The sequence below is a fragment of the Chiloscyllium punctatum genome, chromosome 39, assembly GCF_047496795.1.
Source record: "Chiloscyllium punctatum isolate Juve2018m chromosome 39, sChiPun1.3, whole genome shotgun sequence".
Taxonomy (NCBI): Eukaryota; Metazoa; Chordata; class Chondrichthyes; order Orectolobiformes; family Hemiscylliidae; genus Chiloscyllium; species Chiloscyllium punctatum.
The window spans coordinates 40,797,624-40,824,309 of record NC_092777.1 but is presented as its reverse complement, the minus strand read 5'-3'; the positions used below and the strand labels follow the sequence as shown (position 1 = coordinate 40,824,309).

Sequence of the window (26,686 nt, the reverse complement as noted above, 5' to 3'; positions counted from 1 at the left end):
GAACAACACTGTCGGTCTGTGGTAGTACAGCAAGTGGACTCCAACAGTTCAATCAGGCAGATCCCCACCACCTTCTCAAGGGGCAACTAGGGACAGGCAGTAAATGCTGGCCCAGCTAGTGACGCCCACATTCCATGAATAAATAAACAGAAAACTACACCAAAGAATTTGCATTTAGATAGTACCTTCAAGACAGCAAAACAACTGAAGTCACACTTCCCACAGTAATTTATGATCTGAAGTCAATGAGAGTTTCTTGAGTCTAGAAATCTTTCTGGTTCATTATCTTGTCTGAAATAATCTATTGCAGCTAGCACTGTAGATTCATACAGTGGAGGCTGAGCTATAAAATAGAAGCTGAAAATGTCATCATGGCAACTTTGCTCCTCCTCTACCCATTTCTTTACTGCATCTCTTAACTCTTTGGTTAGCAGGCAATAACGGCTTATGAACCAATCAACAAAATCAAAAATTGACTCACAAATGATCATGACAGATTAACTTTAGTGGGAAATAGGTGTTGGAGGAGGAAGAAAAGCTTCACAAAATTCCTTGGAATGGCAAAACTGATAATCTTTAAAAGACACTTGGGAGGAATTTGCAAAGTTATGGTCTGTGTGGTCACAGAGTTCTTTCACGTTGTATTACTGGAGTTAGACCTTGGTCCCCCACGAAAAGTGGTGGTGAGGGAAGTGAGAGAAAGAAACACTTGAAGAGATTATAGAGGGCTGTTGTAGGCTGCAGCGGGACATTGACAGGATGCAGAGATGGGCTGAGAGGTGGCAGATGGAGTTCAACCTGGATAAATGTGAGGTGATGCATTTTGGAAGATCGAATTTGAAAGCTGAGTACAGGATTAAGGATAGGATTCTTGGCAGTGTGGAGGAACAGAGGGATCTTGGTGTGCAGGTACATAGATCCCTTAAAATGGCCATCTAAGTGGACAGGGTTGTTCAGAGAGCATATGGTGTTTTGGCTTTCATTAACAGGGGGATTGAGTTTAAGAGTCATGAGATCTTGTTGCAGCTCTATAAAACTTTGGTTAGACCGCACTTGGAATACTGCGTCCAGTTCTGGTCGCCCTATTATAGGAAAGATGTGGATGCTTTGGAGAGGGTTCACAGGAGGTTTACCAGGATGCTGCCTGGACTGGAGGGCTTATCTTATGAAGAGAGGTTGACTGAGCTCGGACTTTTTTCATTGGAGAACAGGAGGAGGAGAGGGGACCTAATTGAGGTATACAAGATAATAAGAGGCATAGATAGAGTCGATAGTCTGAGACTATTTCCCAGGGTAGAAATGGCGAACACGAGGGGTCATAGTTTTAAGCTGGTTGGAGGAAAGTATAGAGGGAATGTCAGAGACGGGTTCTTTACACAGAGAGTTATGAGAGCATTGAATGCGTTGCCAGCAGCAGTTGTGGAAGCAAGGTCATTGGGGACATTTAAGAGACTGCTGGGCATGCATATGGTCACAGAAATTTGAGGGTGCATTATTGAGGATCAATGGTTGTCACAACATCGTGGGCTAAAGGGCCTGTTCTGTGCTGTACTGTTCTATGTTCTAATCTGCACATCCCTGAACGCTAATGGGTAATTTAACATGGCCAATCCACCTAACCTGCTCATCTTTGCTCTGTGGGAGGAAACTAGAGCACCCGGAGAAAACCCACACAGACACAGGGAGAGCTTGCAAACTCCACATGGGCAGTCACCCGAGCCTGGAATCGAACTTGGGTCCCTCGCACTGAGGCAGCAGTGATAACCACTGAGCCACCCCAAAAGACTTGCATTTATATAACACCTTACCCCACTGGGCATCCCAAAGTATTTAGTGCCAATGGAATCTAGGCACTGCTCGAGTGTTATAAGTGCAGCAACCAATTTGTGCACAGCAAGCTCCCCAAAACAGCAATGTAATAGTAATCTGCTTTTGTACTACTGAATGAGGAATAAATATTGGCCAAAAGGATAACTGCCCTTTTCTTCTTTGTAGTCATGTCCTGGAATCTTTTATATAGAACAGAGGGAGGTTCCTAATTTTGCAGCTCATCTGAAAGTGAGCAAGCCTCCAACCATGTAGTGTCTCTTCACTGCAGATTTAGAAGGTCAGCATAGTTTTTGTGTGCTTAGTTCCTGAAGTGAGATTTGAACTCTTGACCATCTGACTGTGAGGCAGGAGTGCTACAGCTGACACCGTGGGCCCAGTTTCTGTACATCAGCTTCACTGCAGTTGGTGGAGAAGTAAAAGAAGTGCCTGATGGGAAGAGACTGACACTTCTTGCAGTTTCCACCCACAGACAGCAGGAGGCAGAAGCTTCCTCCAGGACACAGATGGATTGTAGAGTCTGCCCACGTGCAGGATGATCCTAACTGTGCTTTTCCTGGCTGACATTTTCACGTGCTTGTGTGCATTAATGAATTGAGATTTTTTTTAGGAGGACAGAATGCTGTTTGCAAACAAACCACATGCTGATTGTCTTTGTCTTTGAAGACAGCTTCCCCCCCCCCCCCCATAGCTGTTACTTGTATATTAGTTTTATTGAGTGACAAGTGTAGGATATATTTGCAAAAGTAATGTCACCATGGTTTTACCAGATACAGTAGAGAGAGGTGACTGGTGGTGGTATAACCTGAGGGACACCATGCCTCAGACAGGGGGAGGGATTGAGGAGGAGAATCCTTCAGACCCTTAGTCAGTGTGGGAATTGAACCCACACAGAATAATAAATAAGGGTGTGTGACCGATTGCGAGTGACCTGCCCAACTACATGGCTGTGGGGACTGGTTATCATGGCAACTGGGGCATCAGGTTAGGTCCTATTGAAAATCATGTGGCAGATTCAGCACCTGAGAACAAGCCATAAGACAGCTGAGCTCAGAGCCATTGCAGAAAGAAGTGTATGTCCAGGAGAGAGACTCTGGAAACCGGGAGCAGTGGAAACAGTGATTCTGTGCTAAATACAGACCAAATCCTGGCAGGGGCTCATCTTTTGATCAAGGAGATAGGGCCCAAGGAGATTCTGCTGGGGAAAGGATCACCAGAGTGTTCTGTGCTGCTGTAGTCTGCTCAGAATTTTTCGGAAGACTGAGGGGGAGGACATTTGATGGTCACTGGATGTTGCGACTCAGTGAGCAGGGAGAAGAGAGCCCTTTAAAAGCTGAGAGTAACTTTGGACTGATGGCTGTAAACACTGAGGTTATCTGGGGAGTGTACTGTTGGATAGAAATGTAACATTATCAAAGCAGTGGACAGTGCATCAAAGATAAACCCGCCTTCATCCAGATCCGCAACGACAGGAGATCAGCGCAACATAAGCCTGAGTGGGAGCTTCAACAGATTTGGAATTTTCCATAGGATTCCATCTCCCCAACCCCCTCCCCCCACTCCCCAAGCCATCCTGCCTGTCAGTGCCATTTGTAGCATTTTTACTCTAGGACTGACTTGACACATGCAAAGACTTCAGCCTGGGATTACTCTATTCTACACAGGGATGTTGCACTCTAAATGAGAACAAGAGACCATGCTTATGTATTCACTTCCAAGCTGTTATATCAGTTCCACATGAAGAGGCTGTCATCAATTGATGGGGTTGGTGCAAGACAGCTGGTAAACTTGGCAAGTCTTGTTCAGTAGATCTCATGGACTCACTGGCTGACATCTTCAAGGGAAACAAGGAACATTTTAGACACTTTCCTTTCAGAATAGAAATAGAAACCTTCATCCAGAGACCAGATCTAATACAATGAAATGAATAATCTTGAAAACAATTAGCTACTCTGCTGGAAAAAAGGAAAAATCATGAACACTGTCTGGATAATCCTCTGATGGTGTTCTACCAAATGACCCTTTAGCCCCAAAGTCAGTCAAAGAGCCATTGCCTCTCATCATTAATCTTTGTGTTATTGCTGAAAATGATATATTATTGTAGCTTTTTCTCTTGCACTCATCAGGGTAAAGGCAGGAAAGCCACATTTCAAAGGAAACAAAAAATTATGTTACAGGAGAGAAGTGATGATCTGTTGGCAAACATAGAACATCGAAAAGTACAGCACAGAACAGGCCCTTTGGCCCACGATGTTGTGCCGAGATTTAATCCTAATGTAAAATATAATAACTTAACCTACACACCCCTCAACTCATTGCTATCCATGTGCATGTCCAGCAGTCGCTTAAATGTCCGCAATGACTCTGCTTCCACCACCACCGCTGGCAACGCATTCCATGCATTCACAACTCTCTGTGTAAAGAACCCACCTCTGATGTCTCCTTTATACCTTTCTCCTAATATCTTAAAACCATGACCCCTCGTATCAGTCAATCCTGCCCTGGGGGAAAGTTCTCTGGCTATTGACTCTATCTATTCCTCTCATTATCTTGTATACCTCGATCAGGTCTCCTTTCTTCATCCTTCTCTCCAGAGAGAAAAGTCCGAGCTTATTCAACCTTTCTTCATAAGGCAAGCCCTCCAGTCCAGGCAGCATCATGGTAAACCTTTGTTGCACCCTCTCCAAAGCCTCTGTATCTTTCCTATAATAGAGCGACCAGAACTGGACACAATATTCCAAGTGTGGTCTCACCAGGGACTTGTACAGCTGTAGCAAAACCTCGCAGCTCTTAAACTCAATCCCCCTGTTAACGAAAGCCACAACACCATATGCTTTCTTAACAACCCTATTCACTTGGCTGGCAACTTTGAGGGATCTATGTACTTGCACACCCAGATCCCTCTGTTCCTCCACACTGCCAAGAATCCTGCCTTTAATCCTATATTCAGCATTCGAGTTCGACCTTCCAAAATGCATCACTTCGCACTTATCCAAGTTGAACTCCATCTGCCATTTCTCAGCCCAACTCTGTATCCTATCTATGTCGTACTGCAGCCTGCAATAGCCCTGAATACTATCGACAGCACCTCCAACCTTTGTGTCATCTGCAAATTTACTAACCCACCCCTCAACCTCCTCATCCAAGTCATTTATAAAAACTACAAAGAGCAGAGGCCCAAGATCAGAGCCCTGTGGGACACCACTCATCACTGACCTCCAGGCAGAATACTTTCCATCTACAATCACTCTCTGCCTTTTGTCAGCCAACCAATTTTGAATCCAGATAGCCAACTCTCCCTGTATCCCATACCTCCTGACTTTATGAATGAGCCTGTTGATTCTGTGGTCAAGGCATAGCCATGGAGAATGCACCAGGGAATTGTTGTCTCTTAGACTTTTATTTGATTAAAAAAATGTCCCTTCCTCCAGGATAGGTCAGGTCTTTGTGTATGAAATATACGTAGCTTCCATATATATATAGCAAACATAGCCTGACTGATAGTCCTGAATTGGTCATTAATGTGCAATTGGGATTATTCAGCAAGTATTTTCTAACTGTAGAAGCCTTTCTAACTTTAAACCTATACATTTAATAATTAAACAATGAGACCATTAAAGAAAATGGGGGAGAACAAATGCACAACATGATTCTTCTCTTTTCCTCACGGTCTACAGGATAGAACTCTGGAGTGTTGGCAACACTGACACAGAAGGAGATTGGTAGTTGTATGTTACTGAAATCAACCAATGGGGCTGGGACATTTTGGCCCTTTCTTATGAGCCTGGTTAAAAGGATTTGGGTGTAAACTTTGCAATTATTCAAATTTCTGCAGGATTTCAAGCTTGATGAATGTTTACCATCATAAGTTTACCGTCTTATTGTAATATATCCTACCATTTTTGTTATTTAAAAGCACAGTTAAATTTAATATCTGAAGTAGTTATACTGTATCACTGGGGAAGCTGCAAACTGGGAACAGAATGCAAGAAGCAATTGGCAGAATTGTCAATATTTGTAAAAGTGCTTGATAACTGGATCCAACTTTAGAAAGAATAGCATCACATGATTCATGGAAGGGTTTAATAAATGTGTCTATTGTTGTAGTGTTTTTGATTTGGAAAAACATCTACTCCATGATGATTAATAGTCAATAGTCTCAGCAAACTGTTCACATGACCTCGTAAATAACGAGTGCAAATATTGAACAGCTTATTAATTGTTATATGAACCCCAGGGTGAAATAACAGCCTTGAAATTGCTGCAGTGTTTGTTTTTGAAGAACAGTATTTATGTGATGTTGTGGAGATAGTTTTATTCTATCCTTGGTCAGTTAATTTTTATAAGGCAGCAGATGTAGCAGTCCTTTAAAATGACTACTTTTAGAATCCAATCTTTCCCTTGTGCATTTGTATCTTTTTCTTTTAACATTAGCAAATACCAAGAGGACTCCATTCACAGGAATTTTGTTTTTGTGTTATGACTCCCTCTGCTGGATAATGATGTAATTGCAACATTCCATTTGAAACTACCTGTCTCAGTGCCCATATAAGATACAGGGCATCACAGAGAGAGATAACTGAGACTGGCCACAAGAGATATGTCTCACCTACTAGATATATGCACACCATCAGATGAAAGAAGACCTGATGATGTACAATGAAGGAGGACCTTCAAGAATAGACAGGAGCAGAAGAGAATTTGATGGACTGGGGCTTGTGGCAAAGTTTTGTTGCCCACCAACCTGCACAGGAGCATAGGAGTGAAGCTAAGTAAAGCTATAGCTGTGGTGAAGTCAGAAAGGAAAGATTGTCCAACAGAGGAAAGTCTTTTCAATGTTGTGATGCTGTCAGTGCTATGCAGCCACTAATTTTCTTTATCATTCGCAGGATGTGGAGTGTCACTGACAAGATCAGCATTTATTAATTTTTAATTGTCATTGAGAAGGTGATTGTGAGTCATCAGCTTGACCTTTTGCTATCTGTGGTGTGTGGTGAAGATACAGACTCCAGTCATAGTGATGTTGGGAAGTGAGCTTCAGGTTCCTGAGCCAGTATGGGTAAAGGGATAGTGTTGCATCTGGATGTTGTGTGACTTGGAAGGAAACTTGGAGTTTCCAAGTGCCTGTTGACTTTGTTCCTCTGGATTGTATATGTTATGGTTTGGGTGAGGTGATGGAGCATTAATGGTGAGTTGCTACAGTGAATACTCATACTACTTGCACATTGAGATATTTGCGTATCTTGGGCTGTGGGTACCTGCACAGACACTGTCCCTGATCAGGGCTTCTTGCTCCTATCACTAAGTAAGTCTCTTCAACACCTTATGTACTTTAAGTTAATTACACCTGTACATAATCACTTATCAAATGCAGCTTTCTTATGTCTTCTTATGCTCATTCTAGACTGCTAAACAGTCTCATTGATCCCTTGACTCTGACAAGAATTATATCACCATCATTGACAGGAATCACATTATACCACACAAAAGACCACATACCACGGTTAGTGTTCAGGGACAACAAAGTGTGACTGTAAGTGAGGTAGGTAGGGGGATTCTGAGTTCAGGAGTGGAGGAGTCTCAGCCCTAGACCTGTCCAACAGGTATGAGATTCTTGCTCCCTGTACGGATGAGGGAAAGGGCTGTGGACAGGATGAGCCAGCTGACCACGTCACCATGGTGCAGAAGGCCATTCAAGAGGGGACAGCAAAAAGACAAGTAGTTGGTATAGGGGATTCTATAATTAGGGGGACAGGTAGTATCCTATGCAAGCCAGATCGGGAGTCCCGCATGGTGTGTTGCCTGCTTGGTGCCAGAGTGCAGGACATCTCTGATCAGCTTGAAAGGATATTGGAGCGGGAGGGAGAGGATCCAGTTGTTGTGGTCCACGTTGGACTAACAACATAGGCAAAGCTAGGATGGAGGACCTGTTTGGGGAATATCAAGCACTAGGAAGGAAATTAAAGTACAAGTGCCTGAGCCACATGCTAATTGGCACAGGGATAAGAAAGTTAGGGGAGTAAACACATGGCTAAGGGATTGGTGTAGGAAAGAGGGATTCCATTTCATGGGACATTGGAAGCGGGGGTTGGGGGGGATCTGTACCAATGGGACGGTCTCCACCTGAATCCATCTAGAACCAGCGTGGTGGGGAGTCAGAGTCGGGTTTCAAAGACAGTTTATTCTACAGGAAATACCGGAGCTCTGGGGAGAGAAAGCCACCAACAGCACAGTGGTCAGCTGCAAGTCTTCTCTCAACACAGAGCACATGTCAAGATACTTTTATATATTTTGTGATATAATAGGTCAGTGATAAGGTTCTTGTCTCTGTAACATAGTTTGTTCATTGTAAACATTGCAGAATTGTTGATAGTTTTGGTGCAGTCATTGCCAGTACCAGTACAGCCTTTGTTAATTTAAGTTCAGTCAGTTTCAATGTCTGCACGGAATTCCATTGCTGTAGTAATGGGCGTTAATCACTCTTCCTGAGAAGAGACGATTACTGCAGCCCTGGCTATATCACTTTATATTGAGTCCGTATCAAACTGTTAGCATTTCTATATGAGGTGTTGGCTGGACCCAGACACTTCGGCAGGCAGTATACACTACTCATGTGTATTCTCTTCCCCCACCCGCCTTAAACTAATCAGCTAGGTTGTGAGTGCATTGTGCTGGCATTCTGGTGGCCCTAGGCAGTGCCTGTGTTTGCTCTGCTGTCTCTGTGGTCTGGTGGCCATCTAATGTGTCAGGTGGCCAACTTATGGCCCAGCGGTCATCTTGGGTGTCCGTGTGCCTAGTGTCACCCTGCCCCATGCCACCTCCCACTTCACTCTCCCCTTTGTAGTCGAGGAGGAGACTTTGGAGATCTCCCACAGACCACCCAATTTACATGCAGAGGTAAATCATCTCTAGTAGCTCCTCCACCCGAGGGGTATCATAGAGTGCCGATTTCACTGGGGGCTCTTCTGTAGAGACACTCGCTGCTGAAATAATTTTCGTCAGTAGAGCTTTAATCACCTGAGGCCCACACAGAATACCAGCATGAGTGCAATGAGGGGAACTATCCCGTGTGCCAAATAGGGTCCCCAAGATTTACCTATCAACCAACGTAGCCAGCTGTCCGTAATTGTGACTCCCTGTCAAAAATTATCTAACTGGTCTTGGATATTCTTGATGGCTTCTGTGATGTTGTAAGAGTCATCAATAACATGGGTGATACAATTGTCACCAATAATTGTACAAACTCCCCCTTGCTGTGCTAATTGATAATTCACCACGTAATGTGTCTGCTGTGTGTAGCGTCTGAGTTCAGCAAACTCTGTATTAATTGCTTCCAGAGCTTGAGAAGTATTGTTGCCTCAGATAGTCAGGCCACACACAAGGTAATTACGGTTTTTAGTGCTGACCCCTGCTGCGCTCCCCCAAAGATAGAGATCCCAAGAAATCATATCCCCATGATGATCCCAAAATGGAGGGGACCTGCCAGTCAGCACAGAACTCCTGACTGACTCCGAACATGTCCCCTGCTGGGGCATAGTACAGCAAGATCCTTACCGCGAACAGGTTTGGGAGGTCTGGGGTGTCTGTCCATTAAATAGAAAAACAAATTCCTTTGTCACTTACTAACACAGACTGTCCTGTCCTCCCGTCTGTTTGTCCACCCATGTTGCCCCTGATTCCCCCAGGTGCCCCCCCCCCAGCTGGTAAGTATCGACCGGGTATGTCTATGTGGCAGAGCTGACATGGGTGTCATTGCACTGACCACATATGAATTGTCTGCCCATGGTCACATTCAAGCATGCCTGTTTGCTGCAGGTGCTGGTAAACTGTCCCCTGTGATTGTACAGTGCTGATAAGTGCACTGTGTCTGGACACATGAGTCATTTTTGGGAACAAGGGCAGAAATGCATCTCCCTCCTTACCCTGTGAAACATAGTGGGTAATTACCGGGTTTTAAATGGGTCTACCCTTCCCTAGGCTAGGGGACCCGGTGCCATAGGCTGGTGGTCCTGCCCAGCTACACACATAGATTAGATGAGATTAGATTACTTACAGCATGGAAACAGGCCCTTCGGCCCAACAAGTCCACACCGACCCGCCGAAGCGCACCCACCCACACCCATTCCCTTACATTTATCCTGCACCTAACACTATGGGCAATTTAGCATAGCCAATTCACCTAACCTGCACATTTTTGGACTGTGGGAGGAAACCGGAGCACCCGGAGGAAACCCACGCAGACACGGGGAGAATGTGCAAACTCCACACAGTCAGTCGCCTGAGGCGGGAATTGAACCCAGGTCTCTGGCGCTGTGAGGCAGCAGTGCTAACCACTGTGCCACCGTGCCACCCACATCTGCCCTGGAATCCCCATTTGTATTTTCCTATCTGCCCCTTACACGGCACTCCTTAATACAGGTCGCGAGGGGTCCACACCAGAGTGGCCACAAATAGGGATTCTACTGATCGCGCCGGTGGGTAGCAGACAGTTCAGTTCCCATGCAAACTTAGGTGGGTTTGATAGACGAGGTTATCCTCAAATCCTGACATGCTCCCGATAATTGCGACACTTAAACACAGTGAAATACATGCAGGCAAATACATTTTGCAGTTAAATAACGTTATCAGTCAAAGTGTTTGTTTTCGTCAGGAGCTGCAGTCGTGCTTCTGTGATTTGTTGTGGTGTGTTTTCGGTATTCCCCCCAGGATGACAGTATTGTCCACTGCTCCTGTCTGCACCTGGGGAATGGTCAATGACATTAGTTTGGTCACAGGAGTCTTTAAATGGTTTTAGTTGGGTCCAGTGTTTCTGTGTGTATTTTCCTTTAATATCTAGGGAGGCACGGGTGTCCCCACATATTACCACATCGTATGGCCCATTCCATTTCGGGGCAAAGCCTGGTTTGTCGGGCAATGCTCACACAAGGACACTGCTTCCTGCTGCTGGGACCTCAGGGAAGATTTGGGGTTCCTTTGCCTTGTCCTTTTTGTCCTGTTTATCAAGTACAGATTTCTGCATCCCTTTCAACTGGGTGCTTAATTCTATCACATATGGCCGAATTTTGTCTTGGTGCCACCTGTGATTATTGTCTCTGGTAATTGCATTGCTCACCCGGTCGTTAACTCACGGTGTTAGCCCGGTTGCCTGATTCGTGGAGGCTCTTAATTTCATTAGTATGGCTGGCAGCACTTCAGCCCATGTTCTGCCTGAGGTTTGCATAGCTTTAAGGTAAAGTATTTTTGATTGTTCTATTCATTCTCTCTACCATCTCTGAGCTTTGGGGGGTGATAGGCAATGTGAAATTTTTGTCTAATGCCAAGTAATTGGCAGCAGTCTTCATGACCTTGCTTGTAAAATGAATCCCTTGGTCAGAGTCGATCTGGAAGGGCACCCCCTCCCACCCCACCCCACCCCACCCCCTACCTTCCGGACATAACAGTTTCTAACATATCATTTACCACAGCCCATCCTGTTCGGGGTGACCCGGCTACGTATTTTTGTGACCCGTCCACAATGAGGGTCTCCTCAGCTGTGTCTAGGGGGTATCCTTTACTCTCCCCCTATCTTCATCCCAATCTATATCCCTACAGTTGTGCAGTTCCCCTGCATCTAGAATTCCCTCAGCTGGGTTTTCTCCTGTATCCCTAACTATTACCATGGATTGACTTGGGGGGGGGGGGGTAAAAGAACTTTTAACCTTTTCATATTGGAGATGCCCCTCAGTTTCCTTGTGTTTAGCATGGCAAAAACAAGGACTGCAGCTGGTGGAAACCAGATATGCTGTGCTTTACCAGCACCACTCTAATCTAGAATTGTGTTTAGCACCTCTACTAGGGTTGTGTTTAGTGTGGATTGGTTCAGCCAAGTTTGTGAACTCGGGTATAAAGCTCCGACTGTAGTTGAATAGCCCCAAGACCTTCCTGACTGCGCTGACAGTGGCAGGTTGTGGCATCTGTTGATTTGTCTTCTTGCGGTCGTTGGGCATTTCTTCGAGTTCTGGGATGTAAGGTGTCCCAGCTATGAGACTTGTGTTTTGCCAATTTGTACCTTTGTTGGGCTAACTTTTAACACTGCAGTTGCCAATTCTTGTAATCCTAGACATAAAGCTTCCTGGTGTCCTGACTTGGACTCTGAAGCTATTAGGATATCATCTACATATTGGATGGCAGTGCTACCCTCTGGTAAATCGAATCTCTTTGGAATGTCACTCATCACCCTGTGAAAAATAGTGGAGCTGTTGTGGAACCCTTGTGGCAGGAGGGTCCATGTGTACTGCCTGTCCCTTACTGTAAAAGCAAATTTGTTCTGGGACTCAGGATATAACAGGATAGACCAGAACCTGTTGGCTATATCTAAAACAGCAAATATCTTATGATCGGGAGCCAAGCCATTTAAAATGGTGGAGGGGTCGGTTACAATGGGGTGCAATTTTGGGGTGACATTATTTCGTCCTGTATAATCAATGGTAAGCCTGTAGCTCCCATCAGGCTTTATTACTAGCCATGTTGGGGAATTAGTTATACTTGTGGTTTCTTTCAGGATTCCCTGTCTCACTAGTCCTTTCACTATGTCCACAATTGCTTTTTCTGCTTTGGGTTTTATTGGGTATTGCTGGTGGGGCTTATATTCCTGTCTGGGAACCCTTACAGGGTCTATGTTAACTAGACCTGTATCTAACTTTGTTTATGCCCCGGCTCCAGGGACAGAGGCGCAGATGGCTCTGAATCCCCCCTTTTCAAGGTTCCAGTCCCTACTGGTAGCTATAACCTCTTTAATAGTTTCAAGGTGACTTGTAAGTTTCCCAATCTTGGTCTTTTGACCGTCCTGTCTGGGCCAAATTAATTTCCTTTTCGCACAATGGATTAGAACATTATATTCTCTCAGGAGATCATTGCCCATTATGGTGCCCTTGTTATTTCATGGGGATATACAGATGTTGTTTATTTCTGCGAGGGTAGTTTTGCTTAGGTAAGCTGGTGTTTTATCCCCTCCTACCCCAGTTAAGTGAATCATTTTGTTTGTGTGGGGTAAGGGTAGGTTTCTGATGGATACAGCAGCTCCTGTGTCTATTAGCATTTCACATTTCCTCCCTCCTATTACTGTGGGCACGTAAATTCTCCCCTCTGCCTTACCCTCACGAATAGCGGCAGCTGGTTGTCAGCTCTGCTGACCTCAGGACTCCTGTGGTTCCATGGTGCTCTGGGTGGTGGTTGGGGTGCCCCATGCTTTTTCTAGCACACTGTTTCTGTGTGTCCTATTCTGTTGCAGTGGCTGCAATACGTACATTGTTCCCTGCTCTAACTCATGTATTCTGTCCTCCAGCTCTTTAATGCATCCTGGTCCTTTCTCCACCTACTCATGGAGGCACTCACTTATTCAATTAGGCCTGCTAATTGGTAGACTAACATTACCCCTATCCTTTTAGTTTTATTCCGTTTCTGTTTACCTATCCACTCTTTCTGTTGTGCTAATGTCTGGGCTGGGTCCCAACCACTTATCTTCATTTGCTCTGTCAACCCTTGTCTGTCTGCCTTGTATTTCTCAATAAGGGTACCTGCAGTATCCCCCTTAAAACTTTGGTCTGCCATTTGGCAGATTATGTGTCCCTGGATATCACCAACAGTAAAGTGTTCCTAACCACTGGGGACTTCACTACACCTTGGCCAATAATACTGTCCCAGCACTGTCCGTATGGCTGTAGCAGCTTCCTAGGAAGGTGTGCTGTCTACCAGTGGGACTTCTCTACCCTCCCGGCCACCTCTACTGACCCAACGCCTCCCGATAGGCCCAGAAACCTACCTCTAGCCCAGTGTGCTGTCTACTGGTGGGACTCTTTATCCTCCTGGCCACTGCCACTATTCAAGCTGTGTCATATTACTATGGACTGACAGGGTATTACAGTTACTCACAGTGTCCATGCTCCTCACCTTGGTAACATGCGCTCCACTGAGATTTGGCTCTTTGTCGGTGTGATCAGATCCTCTTCCTCACCACATTGGAAATTACAAGTACAAAACAGCACCCAACTTATAACTTAAACTCTAACTGAACTCTGCGTTGTTTGCCCCTACAGATCCAATGTTACCTGACTTTGCCACTTGTGCTTCACAACTCCTAGCGCCCTCGGTACCTCAATTCCCACTTCAAATCCCAATCTTCATGGGGCGGGGGAGGGTGGGTCGGTTCAAGGCAGGGTTTTTGAGACAGGCACTACCTTGTCCTCTGGCTGTTTCAGCCCAACAGCAGGTTCTTACAACATATAATACATTTAACACTTATTCTCCACATACATGCACTTACATTTTTAACTCCGTACTGTAGCAAGTTAGACATTACAATCGGTATACCTTTTAAACTATGTCTTTGGCCTGGTCTGACTCTTCCCGTTTGCAGGTACAAATTGGTTCTTACCTCAGCTCCCCGATTGTGGCCTTTGACCAAGGGACCAGTAACAAGAACCCTGCTCGCAGTGCCAATTGTTGTGGGGAAAATCACCAGCCTCGGAGTCAGACTCAGGGTTCAACGACAGAGTTTATTGTCCGGGAAATACCAGAGCTCCGGGGAGAGAAAGACACCAACAGCCCAGTGGGTCAGCTGCGAGTCCTCTCTCAACCCGGAGCACATGTCAAGATGCATTTATACAGTTTGTGACATAATAGGTCAATGGTGTGGTTATTGTCTTTAGATGTCCTAAGTTATCCTTCCTTTTTGCTGTATTCCTAGTCTGCCTCAGCTTAAGCTCACCTGCTTATCCTGCTGCCTATCTTTTCAGTTAACTTCATACTCCCTGTCGCTTTCGCTTTCCCTTCCCCCCGACTTAGAAGTTTAAAGTTTGTTATTGTAAACATTGCAGAATCGTTGATAGTTTCAGTGAAGTCATTGTCAGTTTCAGTGCAGCCTTTGTTAATTTCAGTGTGGTCATTGTCAGTTTCAGTGCAGACATTGTCGGTTTCAATGTCTGCGTGGAAGCCCATTGCTTTAGTAATGGGCGCAAATCGCTCTTCCTGAGAAGGACAATTACTGCAGCCCTGGCTATTATCACTCTGTAATGAGTCTGTATCAAACTGTTAGCATTTCTATCAAAGGTGTTGGCTGGACCCAGACACTTCAGCAGGCAGTATACGCTACTCATGTGTATTCTCTCCCCCACCCACCTTAAACTAATCAACTAGGTTGTGAGTGCATTGTGCTGGCATTCTGGTGGCCCCAGGCAGTAAGTAGCTGTGTTTGCTCTGCTGTTTTTCTCCATATTGTGGTCTGGTGGCCATCTTGTGTGTGAGGTGGCCAACTTATGGCCCAGCGGCCATCTTGTGTGTCAGTGTGCCTATGTCAACCTGCCCCATGCCATCTCCCACTTCACCAGTGTTCTAGCAAAAAGGCTAAGTAGGGTGATCAGTAGGACTTTAAACTTCTAAGTCAGGGGGAAGGGAAAGCGAAAGCGACAGGGAGTATGAAGTTAACTGAAAAGATAAACAGCAGGATAAGCAGGTGAGCTTAAGCTGAGGCAGACTAGGAATACAGCAAAAAGGAAGGATAACTTAGGAAATCTTATCATTATTAGAGATATCAGAAATCATAAGAAAGTAGACATTAAGACACTTTACCTAAATGCACGTAGTATTCATAACAAAGTAGATGAATTAGCGGCACAAATCATCGTGAATGATTATGATGTGGTATGCTTCACAGAGATGTGGTTGCAGGGGGTTCAGGACTGGCAGTTAAACATCCAAGGATTTGCAACTTATCAAAGACAAGGAGGTGGGCAGAGGGGGCGGGGTTGCCTTGTTAGTTAAGAATGAAATTAAATCTATGGCACTGAATGACATAGGGTCAGATGATATGGAGTTTGTGTGGGTGGAGTTGAGGAACCACAAAGTCAAAAACACCATAATGGGAGTTATATACAGACCTCCTAACAGTGGTCAGGACCAGGGGTGCAAGAATGTGCCAGGAAATAGATAGGGTATGTCAGAAAGGCAAGGTTACAGTGATCATGGGGGACCTCAATATGCAGGCGGACTGGGTGAATAATGTTGCTGGTGGATTCAAAGACAGGTTATTCATGGAATGCTTAAAGGGTGGCTTTTTGGAACAGCTTGTGATGGAGTGCACAGGGGAGCAGGCTATTCCGGACTTAGTGCTGTGTAATGAGCCAGACTTTACAAAAGATCTTAAAGTAAGGGAACACTTAGGAGGCAGCGATTGTAATATGGTAGAGTTCAGTCTGCAGTTTGAAAGAGAGAAGGCAAAATTGGATGTAATGGTGTTACAGTTAAATAGAGGTAATTACAGGGGCATGAGAGAGGAACTGATGAAAATTGACAGGAAGCAGAGCATGGTGGGGAAGACAGTAGAGCAACAATGACAGGAGTTTCTGGGTATGATTGAGGACGCAGTACAGAGGTTTATCCCAAAGAAAAGAAAGATTATCGGGTGGGGGGAGGGGTGGTGATTAGGCAGCCATGGCTCTCACAGGAAGTCAGGAAATGTATCACAGAAAAAGAGAGAGCCTATAAAGTGGCCAAGAGCACTGGGAAATCAGGAGATTGGGAAGGCTACAGAAACAAGAGGATGACAAAGAGAGAAATAAAGAAGGAGAAGATCAAATATGAAGATAGGCTAGTCAGTAATATTAGCAATGATAGTAAAAGTTTCTTTCAATACATAAGAAACAAACAAGAGGCAAAAGTAGACATTGGGCCTTTCCAAATTGATACTGGAAGGCTAGTGATGAGAGATAAGGAAATAGCTGAAGAACTTAATAAGTACTTTGTGTCAGTCTTCACAGTGGAAAACATGAGTAATATTCCAACAGTAAAGAGAGTCAGGGGGTAGAGTTGAGTATGGTAGCCATTACAAAAGAGAAAGTACTTGAAAAGCTAAATGGTCTAAAAATTGATAAATCTCCTGGCCCCATTGGGCTACATCCTTGAGTTCTAAGGGAGGTGGCTGAGGAAATACTGGAGGCGTTGGTTGTGATCTTTCAAAAGTCACTGGAGTCAAAGAAAGTCTGAGATGATTGGAAAATTGCTATTGTAACCCCCTTGTTCAAGAAAGGATCAAGACAAAAGATGGAAAATTATAGGCCAATTAGCCTAACCTCGGTTGTTGGTAAAATTCTAGAATCCATCGTTAAGGATGAGATTTCTAAATTCTTGGAAGTGCAGGCATGGATTAGAACAAGTCAGCATGGATTTAGTAAGGGGTGGTCGTGCCTGACAAACCTGTTAGAATTCTTTGAAAAGGTAACAAGTAGGTTAGACCAGGAAAGCCCAGTGGAGGCTTTCTATCTAGATTTCTAAAAGGTCTTTGATAAGGTGCCTCATGGGAGGCTGCTGAGTAAGGTGAAGGCCTATCGTGTTCGAGGTGAGCTACTGGCATGGATTGAGGATTGGCTGTCTGACAGAAGGCAGAGAGTTGGGATAAAAGGTTCTTTCTCGGAATGGCAGCTGGTGACAAGTGGTGTCCCGCAGGGTTCAGTGTTGGGGCTGCAGCTGCTCACTTTATATATTAGTGACCTGATGAAGGGACTGGGGGCATTCTGGTGAAATTTACCAATGATATGAAGTTAGGCAGACAGACAGGTAGTCCTGAGGAGGTGGGGAGGCTGCAGAAAGATTTAGACAGTTTAGGAGAGTAGTCCAGGAAATGGCTGATGAAATTCAACATGAGTAAGTGCGAGGTCTTGCACTTTGGTAAAAAGAATGCAGGCATGAATTATTTTCTAAATAGTGCAAAAATTCATAAAGCGAAAGTACAAAGGGATCTGGGAGTGCTAGTCCAGGATTCTCTAAAGGTTGACTTGCAGGTTGAGTCCATGATGAAGAAAGCGAATGTAATGTTGTCATTTATCTCAAGAGGGTTGGAATATAAAAGCAGCAATGTGCTTCTTTTTGGGCCACGCACCTCAGCAAGGACATATTGGCACTGGAGTGTGTCCAGTAGAGATTCACATGGGTGATCACTGGAATGGTAGGCTTAACATATGATGAACGGCTGAGGATCCTGGGATTGTATTCATTAGAGTTTAGAAGATTGAGGGGAGATCTAATAGAAACTAACAAGATAATGCATGGCTTAGAAAAGGTGGACGCTGGGAAGTTGTTTCTGTTAGCTGGGGAGATTAGGACCCATGGGCACAGCCTTGGAACAGAAATGAGGAGACATTTCTTCAGCCAGAGAATGGTGGGCCTGTGGAGAGTGCAGGTAAGTGGAGTTGAAATGCCCATCAGCCATGATTAAATGGCTGAGTAGATTTGATGGGACTTGCTTCCACTTCTATGTCTTATGGTCTTAAAATCATTTGAATTTCACTGTACAAAAGGAGGCGATTCGACACAGTGTGTTTGCACCAGTTCTCAAAAGAGCTACCTGACTAGTCCCACTCTCCAGCCCGATCTCTGTTGCCCTCCAACGTCTTCACTTTCAAATATATATCCAACTCTCTTTTGAAACCTTTTGTGGAATTCACCTGCACCACTCTCCTAGGCACATCTCCACTTGGTCCACATTGTTTCAGCAGCTTACTTTTTACTTATTAGCATACCTTTTCTCTACTGAATGAGAAATACAATGCCTCTGATGACAGTGAAAGGCAAATTTAAAATCAGTGCATGAATGAGAGTATTGGGTGCAAAGATTAAGACTCAAAAAGGAATTGTAAAGAAGAGAAAGGAAACAACAACTCATCGAGTCCTATAGTACAGATGGGCAAAGACAAGATGGGACTCGTAGTGGTAAAAGTATTTAACAGAGGAAACTGAAACACTTACTGAAGTGCAAACTGTTTTTGTGACAAGATAGTTGGGACTCCCTGCAGTGATAACTGAATCTTAAGGTTTCTTCTGTAACTAATTTAAAAACTTAGTATTTTTTCCATTGCAGTCCTTGTAAACTGAGGAGAGGAGGCCCATAAGCTTATGACTGCCAAGAACTGGGTTGAAGTGCAAAATTATAGCAGAAGTCAGAAATGTGATAATATGTAAAAATTCATGCATTCTTCCCTTTTTATATTGTTGTTTGCCTCTGTAGTAACTGATTGTAGGCTGATGTGTTTGCTGCCTCACCTCTTGTTTACCTTTTGGAGAGAAGGAAGAAAATTCACACTCTCTTCCAACTACTTTGGAGAATTCCCCATCTCAATCTGCACAGTCTGCCCAATGTTCATAAAGTCAGGGCAAAGTCATCAGCTGGCCCACATATATGCTGATGCCAGCAGCACATCCTCAGCCCTGCAGCGCACCTCCAGGCTTTCTGCTCTGCAGCAACCCAGTTCTTGGCAGTCATAAGCTTATGGGCCTCCTCTCCTCAGTTTGCAAGGACTGCAATGGAAAAAATACTGAGTTTTTAAATTAGTTACAGAAGAAACCTTAAGATTCAGTTATCACTGCAGGGAGTCCCAACTATCTTGTCACATTTCATGCTGATAGCTGCTGGACATAAGGTCTAATTATTTATTTGGATAGGAATCTTTAAAATGGTCTCTTCTTATCTGATGTGGAAGGAGTAATCTGTACTGATACCAGTCCAGCATCTTTGCACGTTTTTAGATAATTTAAAGCAGACCTATATCTGTGGGAATATGGAGCATGTAGATGCTGCAACAATGCTAATGTCAAGCAAATAGTACACAAATTGCTCAATAGATTGAGAGACTTAACTTCTTTTTCACTTTTTTTTTTAAAAAGTGTTTACCTTTTTTGATTACTAGGTAGCACTGGAAAATCTTCAACTCCTTTCTTTATGAGGTATGGTAGAATTTATCCGAAATACTATTAATGCAGTAGACTTTGTGATAAATTTATTGTCTCCAGATGCAACAGATTTTGATCCTGTAGTTCTTTTATCTTTTATCCCCCAGTTGTGCTTTGGTTCCTGTGTAGTTGTACTTTTAGATTTGGAACAAGGCTTAGCTTCTTTGTTCTGACATATTACCATCACCTATATCTTATTGTCCAGTAATAACTAACATTCTATGTAATTCAATTTTGCAGTGATGCTGTTGATGAGGATTCTATTTACAGGAATTTTATGCAGGCTTCTGAACAGTCTTAAAAGACCAATGGAATACAATGTTGCCTGTACTGTCTCTTTATTGAACTGGCTGTAAGATGGATACCTGCAGTGAACGTGTTGCATGGAAGGGGTTACATGATTATGACAAGCCAAGTGACCTACTAGTGCATCATTACATTTTAATCCCAAACATATGACCTTTCATACAAAAAAGTGCCTACACAATTATTTACACTAAGTTATACGAGCTAACCCAACATGCAAACACCTGTTCTTGTGCATGTACCATTAATCATTCTTATCAGTATGTGCACATGCATTGCACACAGTCTTTCAAACTGTCTTATGCTGATTTCTGATTTATGGTGGTTTCTGTCTTATGCTGGTTTCTGTTTTATGGTGGTTTCTGTCTTATGGTGGTTTCTGTCTTATGCTGGTTTCTGGTTTATGCTGGTATTGTGGGTTTTTGGCTTTCCTTTCAATGTTCACTGGTTGGAATGAGGTGCTTTCTTGCTCTGAGCTGACTGTTGACTCCCACGGTTACCCTTGACACCTCTTTCCTTTAGTTGCATTAGTTTTGTCTGGAAAGACATTCTTCTGATTTTGTGGCTTAAGCATCAAGTTTCCTTTGTGCTCCTGCAGTTAGACCCTATCTTGTCTTGTGCTGTTTGTTTGTCTCTTTGTTATTCAGTGTGGCGTCTGAAAACACAGTAAGCCAGTTTCCGGACTTTTGACTTATCTTCATCTGTAGAGATGAGTTGCTTTAGCTTTGTGGTTAATATCTGCAATGCCCACTCTTAATTCTTGTCTTAACACTCGCATGCAGATTAATTTGCCCTCTTGGGGTGAGCTATGTTCTGTCACAGGGGCTCACACATACCTTTGAGATTTTCACTTTTTGCTAACCATTGGGTGTAAGTGCATAAAGTTGCAGGAAAAACCGGTGTCTATCTAGTACATCAATGTGGTTTGATATTCTTGTGTCACTGTCTCAACTGCAATATTTGCAAACTATTTCTCTCTTTTAGATTTGAGCTTGTCAAGTTGCTTTAAGATGTCAATTGAATCAGTGAATTTTTGTCTGACATCTCATACTTATTTGATTAGACAGGATTGCTGTCCAACAACCCTGTCTCAGCAACTGTTTCTATAGGCTTTATAGGCTCGTTTATCATCTTTATGGTGAAACAATGACGTACGAAATGGTTTAGCTTCTTGCACTTTAAACATTGTTTTCTCCATGCTGGACAGGTTTCCTTTTGCTTTACATGATGACCTCCACAATATCTGCAACATACCCAGCAGTCTTGGTTTTCTTTTTGCTCGCTTTCAGAGTCATAGAGTCATAGAGATGTACAACATGGAAATAGACCCCTCGGTCCAACCCATCCATGTTGACCAGATATCCCAGCCCAATCTAATCCCACCTGCCAGCACCCGGCCCATATCCCTCCAAATCCTTCCTATTCATATACCCATCCAAATGCCTCTTAAATGTTGCAATTGTACCAGCCTCCACCACTTCCTCTGGCAGCTCATTCTATACACGTACCACCCTCTGTGTGAAAACATTGCCCCTTAAGGTATCTTTTATATCTTTCACCTCTCACTCTAAACCTATGCCCTCTAGTTCTGGACTCCCTGACCGCAGGGAAAAGACTTTGTCTATTTACCCTATCCATGCCCCTCATGATTTTGTAAACCTCTATAAGGTCACCCCTCAGCCTCCAACACTCCAGCCTGTTCAGCCTCTCCCTATAGCTCAAATCCTCCAACCCTGGCAACATCCTTTTAAATGTTTTCTGGATCCTTTCAAGTTTCACAACATCTTTCCAATAGGAAGGAGACCAGAACTGCACGCAATATTCCAACAGTGGCCTAACCAATGTCCTATACAGCCGCAACATGACCTCCCAACTCCTGTACTCAATACTCTGACCAATAAAAGAAAGCATACCAAATGCCTTCTTCACTATCCTATCTACCTATGACTCCACTTTCAAGGAGCTAAGAACCTGCACGCCAAGGTCTCTTTGTTCAGCAACACTCCCTAGGACCTTACCATTAAGTGTATAAGTTCTGCTAAGATTTGCTTTCCCAAAATACAGCACCTCGCATTTATCTGAATAAAATTCCATCTGCCACTTCTCAGCCAATTGGCCCATCTGGTCAAGATCCTGTTGTAATCTGAGATAACCCTCTTCGCAGTCCACAACACCTCCAATTTTGGTGTCATCTGCAAACTGTACCTCTCATGCTCGCATCTAAATCATTATGTAAATGACAAAAAGTAGAGGACTCAGCACCGATTATTGTGGTACTCCACTGGTCACAGGCCTCCAGTCTGAAGAACAACCCTCCCCTACCACCCTCTGTCTTCTACCTTTGAGCCAGTTCTGTATCCGAATGGCTAGTTCCCTTGTGTTCCATGAGATCTAATCTTGCTAATCAGTCTGCCATGGGGAACCTTGTCGAAAGCCTTACTGAAGTCCATATAGATCACATCTACCATTCTGCCCTCATCAATTCTCTTTGTCACTTCTTCAAAAATCTCAGTCAAGTTTGCGATACATGATTTCCCATGCACAAAGCCATGCTGACTATCCCTAATCAGTCCTTGCCTTTCCAAATATATGTACATCCTGTCCCTCAGGATTTCCTCTAACAACTTGCCCACCACCGACGTCAGGTTCACTGGTTGACAGTTCCCTGGCTTGTCCTTACCACCCTTCCTAAACAGTGGCGCCACGTTAGCCAACCTCCAGTCTTCTGGCACCTCACCTGTGACTATCGATGATACAAATATCTCAGCAAGAGGCCCAGCAGTCACTTCTCTAGCTTCCCACAGAGTTCTGGAGTACACCTTATCAGATCCTGGGGAGTTATACCTCTTTACGCGTTTCAAGACATCCAGCACTTCCTCCTCTGTAATATGGACTTTTTGCAATCTATTTCCCTACTGTCCACAGCAAATACTGATGCAAAATACTCATTTAGTATCTCCCCCATTTTGTGCGGCTCAACACAAAGGCCGCCTTGCTGATCTTTGAGGGGCCGTTTTCTCTCCTTAGTTACCCTTTTGTCCTTAATGTATTTGTAAAAACCCTTTGGATTCTCCTTAATTCTATTTGCCAAAGCTATCTCATGTTCCCTTTTTGACCTCCTAATTTCCCTTAAAATCCCCCACCATAACCACCCTATTAATCTTACAGATAGCTGAGATCTCCTTACAAGTTTGTTTCTCAATTTCTCTCTAACTATTAGGCGGTCTATAATACAATCCCAATAAGGTGATCATCCCTTTCTTATTTCTCAGTTCCACCTAAATAACTTCCCTGGATGTATTTCCAGGAATATCCTCCCTCAGTACAGCTGTAATGCTATCCCTTATCATAAATGCCACTCCCCCTCCTCTCTTGCCTTGTTTTCTATCCTTCTTGTAGCATTTATATCCTGGAACATTAAGCTGCTAGTCCTGCCCATCTCTGAGCCATGTTTCTGTAATTGCTATGATATCCCAGTCCCAGGTTCCTAACCATGCCCTGAGTTCATCTGCCTTCCCTGTTCGGCCCCTTGCATTGAAATAAATGCAGTTTAATTTATTAGTCCTACCGTGTCCCTGCCTGCCCTGACTGTTTAACTCGCTTCTGTTCTCAACTGTACTGGTCTCAGATTGATCTCTTTCTTCACTATCTCCCTCGGTCTTACACACCCCGCCCCACCTTACTAGTTTAAATCCTCCCAAGTAGCTCTAGCAAATTTCCCTGCCAGTATATTCGTCCCCTTCCAATTTAGGTGCAATCTGTCCTTCTTGTACAGGCCACTTCTACCCCAAAATAGATTCCAATGATCCAAAAATGTGAATCTTTCTCCCATACACCAGTTCCTCAGCCATGCATTCATCTGCTCTATCCTCCAATTCCTGACCTCACTAGCTCATAGCACTGGGAGTAATCCAATATTACTACTCTCGTGGACCTTCTTTTTAAATTCCTACCTAACTCTCTGTAATCTCCCTTCAGAATCTCAACCTTTTCCCTTCCTATGTCATTGGTTCCAATGTGGACAATGACCTCTTGCTGGCCCCTCTCCCCTGTGAGAACATTCTGCACCCTCTGTGAGACATCCTTGATCCTGGCACTAGGAAGCAACACACCATTCTGCTTTTTCGCTGCTGGCCACAGAAACGTCTGTCTGTACCCAAACTAGAGGAGCCTCTCACACAATTGATCTCTTGGAAACTGACGTACCCCTCGTTGCATTAGAGCCAATCTCAATACCAGAAACTTGGCTGTTCGTGCTATGTTCCCGTGAGAATCCATCACCCCTACATTTTCCAAAACGGCATACCTGTTTGAAATCGGTATAGCCACAAAAGACCCCTGCACTAGCTGCCTACCTCTCTTACCATTCCTGGAGTTAACCGATCTATGTGACTGTATCTGAGACTTTCCCCCCTTCCTATAACTGCCATCCATCACATACTGTTGCTGTTGCAAATTCCTCATTTTCTGTAAATACTTGTTGCATTTCATCACCTTGTTGCTTGTGGCTGGTCTGGGCTCCTTTTCAAGATAGTGGAAAGGTTTGAGCAGCTTATTTACATTATGGGCTTTCCTTGGCAGCTGTGCTGTCATCATAGGGTCTTTAATTCTTAAGATATTTCTGTTCTTGATGAGATCATCTTCAAGGGACTTAATTCACAGGATCCTCCAAGCTATGTTAATGTAGTTACCTATTTATCAATGGACTCTTCTTTACATTAACTAATGTGGAGTACAACATTCACATGTTACATTCAGTTTTGATTTAAAATGCTTCTTCAAGCCACCTAAAATTTTAGTTTTCCATTGTTTTGTTCTTTGGAAGCACTTCGTAATAGTTTCTGTCCAATAGTGATGATATGTAGCTACTTGTAGCTGCTCTGGTTTGTTTAGTAAATCTGTCACAATTTTATAATTTTGCAATTGCGAATGAAAAAACTGCCAGTTTTCTTTTATATCACTTTTCATTTCAACCAGGGCCAAGAGAGATTCCAGTTGTTCTGTGACTTGCCCAGTGTTTCAGTTACAATCTCTTTCTTTGTTCTTTTTCTGTGCTTTTCAATGGCCTTTTAGAAGTCTTGAGCATTTCTAGTTCCCCTTTAAGCAGCAGTGTTTCTTTAGCACTGAGTCTGACACCATGTTATAAATTCAGTGAAATATTAGATTAGATTAGATTACTTACAGTGTGGAAACAGGCCCTTCGGCCCAACAAGTCCACACCGCCCCGCCAAAGCGCAACCCACCCATACCCCTACATTTACCCCTTACCTAACACTACGGGCAATTTAGCATGGCCAATTCACCTGACCTGCACATCTTTGGACTGTGGGAGGAAACCAGAGCACACCCACGCAGACACGGGGAGTACTGCAAACTCCACGCAGTTGCCTGAGGCGGGAATTGAACCCGGGTCTCTGGCGCTGTGAGGCAGCAGTGCTAACCACTGTGCCACCGTGCCGCCCATATGATGTTGCCTGAACATTATTCTTATTGAACTAGCTGTAAGGTGAATGCCTGCACTGTGTGCCCCATTGTAGAAGTCACATGACTTCCCAAACAGCCAACTCACCCCAGCCCCATACCCAAAATCAGAAGGGTCCTACTCCAAAAATATGGCTTAGAGGTCAATGTTATCACTGAGCCCTGCTAGATCTTCATTTAAATTTGTGCCAGAGTAGGGAAGGTCCACCAGGAAGGTAGGAGGCCCATACTAGTATTATTTTGCTTTTCTGTGTGGCCTTCATAGAGAACTCGTACTCTTTTCACTTCAGAGCTTCCTGGCTCAGATTCTCCTCCCCCATCTCCACATTTACGTGAGCTCTGGTAACCCAGGACAATGTGATATTCTTGAGTCAGCAGCTGCTCCGATCCTGGAGAGGAAGAGGACCAGGAACATGCTAATGAGGCTCGGGAGTTACAATAGGCTCATCCTTTAATCTCTCACAGTGAATGAGATGTCTATTTACCTTGTTACCTGGTCTCCTGGGAGACCACTCTGGCAAGATAGATCGCTGATGCCACCTGCTCAGTGTGTGGCAGTAATAAAGGCAGCAAGTGGGGGTTTGAGCTGGACAGCTCAAAGAAAGTGCCATAAATCATGGCAGGCAATCTGCATTTGTACAGCGTGCTGATATGGGCTCTCAATGCTGATCACAGTAGTATTAGAAAGATATCCAGGTACTGAAGAGATTGCAGCTACGTTTGTTGCTAGGTTTGGGCACTTGATTATAAAGAGATGCTGTGGAAGCTGCAAGTGTTTTACACTGAAGTGAGAACGTTTGGGCTAAACTTATTGTCCTTTTCAGAATTGCATAAATAAAATGTAGCTTTGTCATATAAGAATGTGTGACCTCAAACTTGAAAGATGGAGGGTGGACTGCCCACAATAACAATGATAGCTGGTTTGACTGGTAAATTGAAACAAATGTTAAATAGGTAGAAAAAAAGGTAAAATGTATGGGGGAGCAGCATAGATTAGATTACTTTACAGTGTGGAAACAGGCCCTTCGGCCCAACAAGTCCACACCAACCCGCCGAAGCGCAGACCACCCATACCCCTACATTTATCCCTTACCTAACAATACGGACAATTTAGCATGGCCAATTCACCTAACCTGCACATCTTTGGACTGTGGGAGGAAACCGGAGCACCCAGAGGAAACCCGGGGAGACACGGGGAGAATGTGCAAACTCCACACAGTCAGTCGGCTGAGGTGCGAATTGAACCCGGGTCTCTGGCACTGTGAGGCAGCAGTGCTAACCACTGTGCCACCGTGCCGCCCACAAAGTATATAGT

The 26,686-nt window shown here is 44.1% G+C and overlaps 1 long non-coding RNA gene across 1 annotated transcript in view; it reads left to right on the top strand.

Annotated features, from left to right (window-relative positions):
- Positions 1–8,045: 8,045 nt before the first annotated feature.
- LOC140464226 (uncharacterized) overlaps positions 8,046–26,686 on the top strand; it is a 36,710-nt gene continuing 18,069 nt past the window's right edge. Inside the window, exon 1 of the long non-coding RNA XR_011954886.1 lies at positions 8,046–8,132. This is a non-coding gene — a long non-coding RNA (uncharacterized lncRNA). The remainder of the gene's footprint in view (positions 8,133–26,686) is intronic.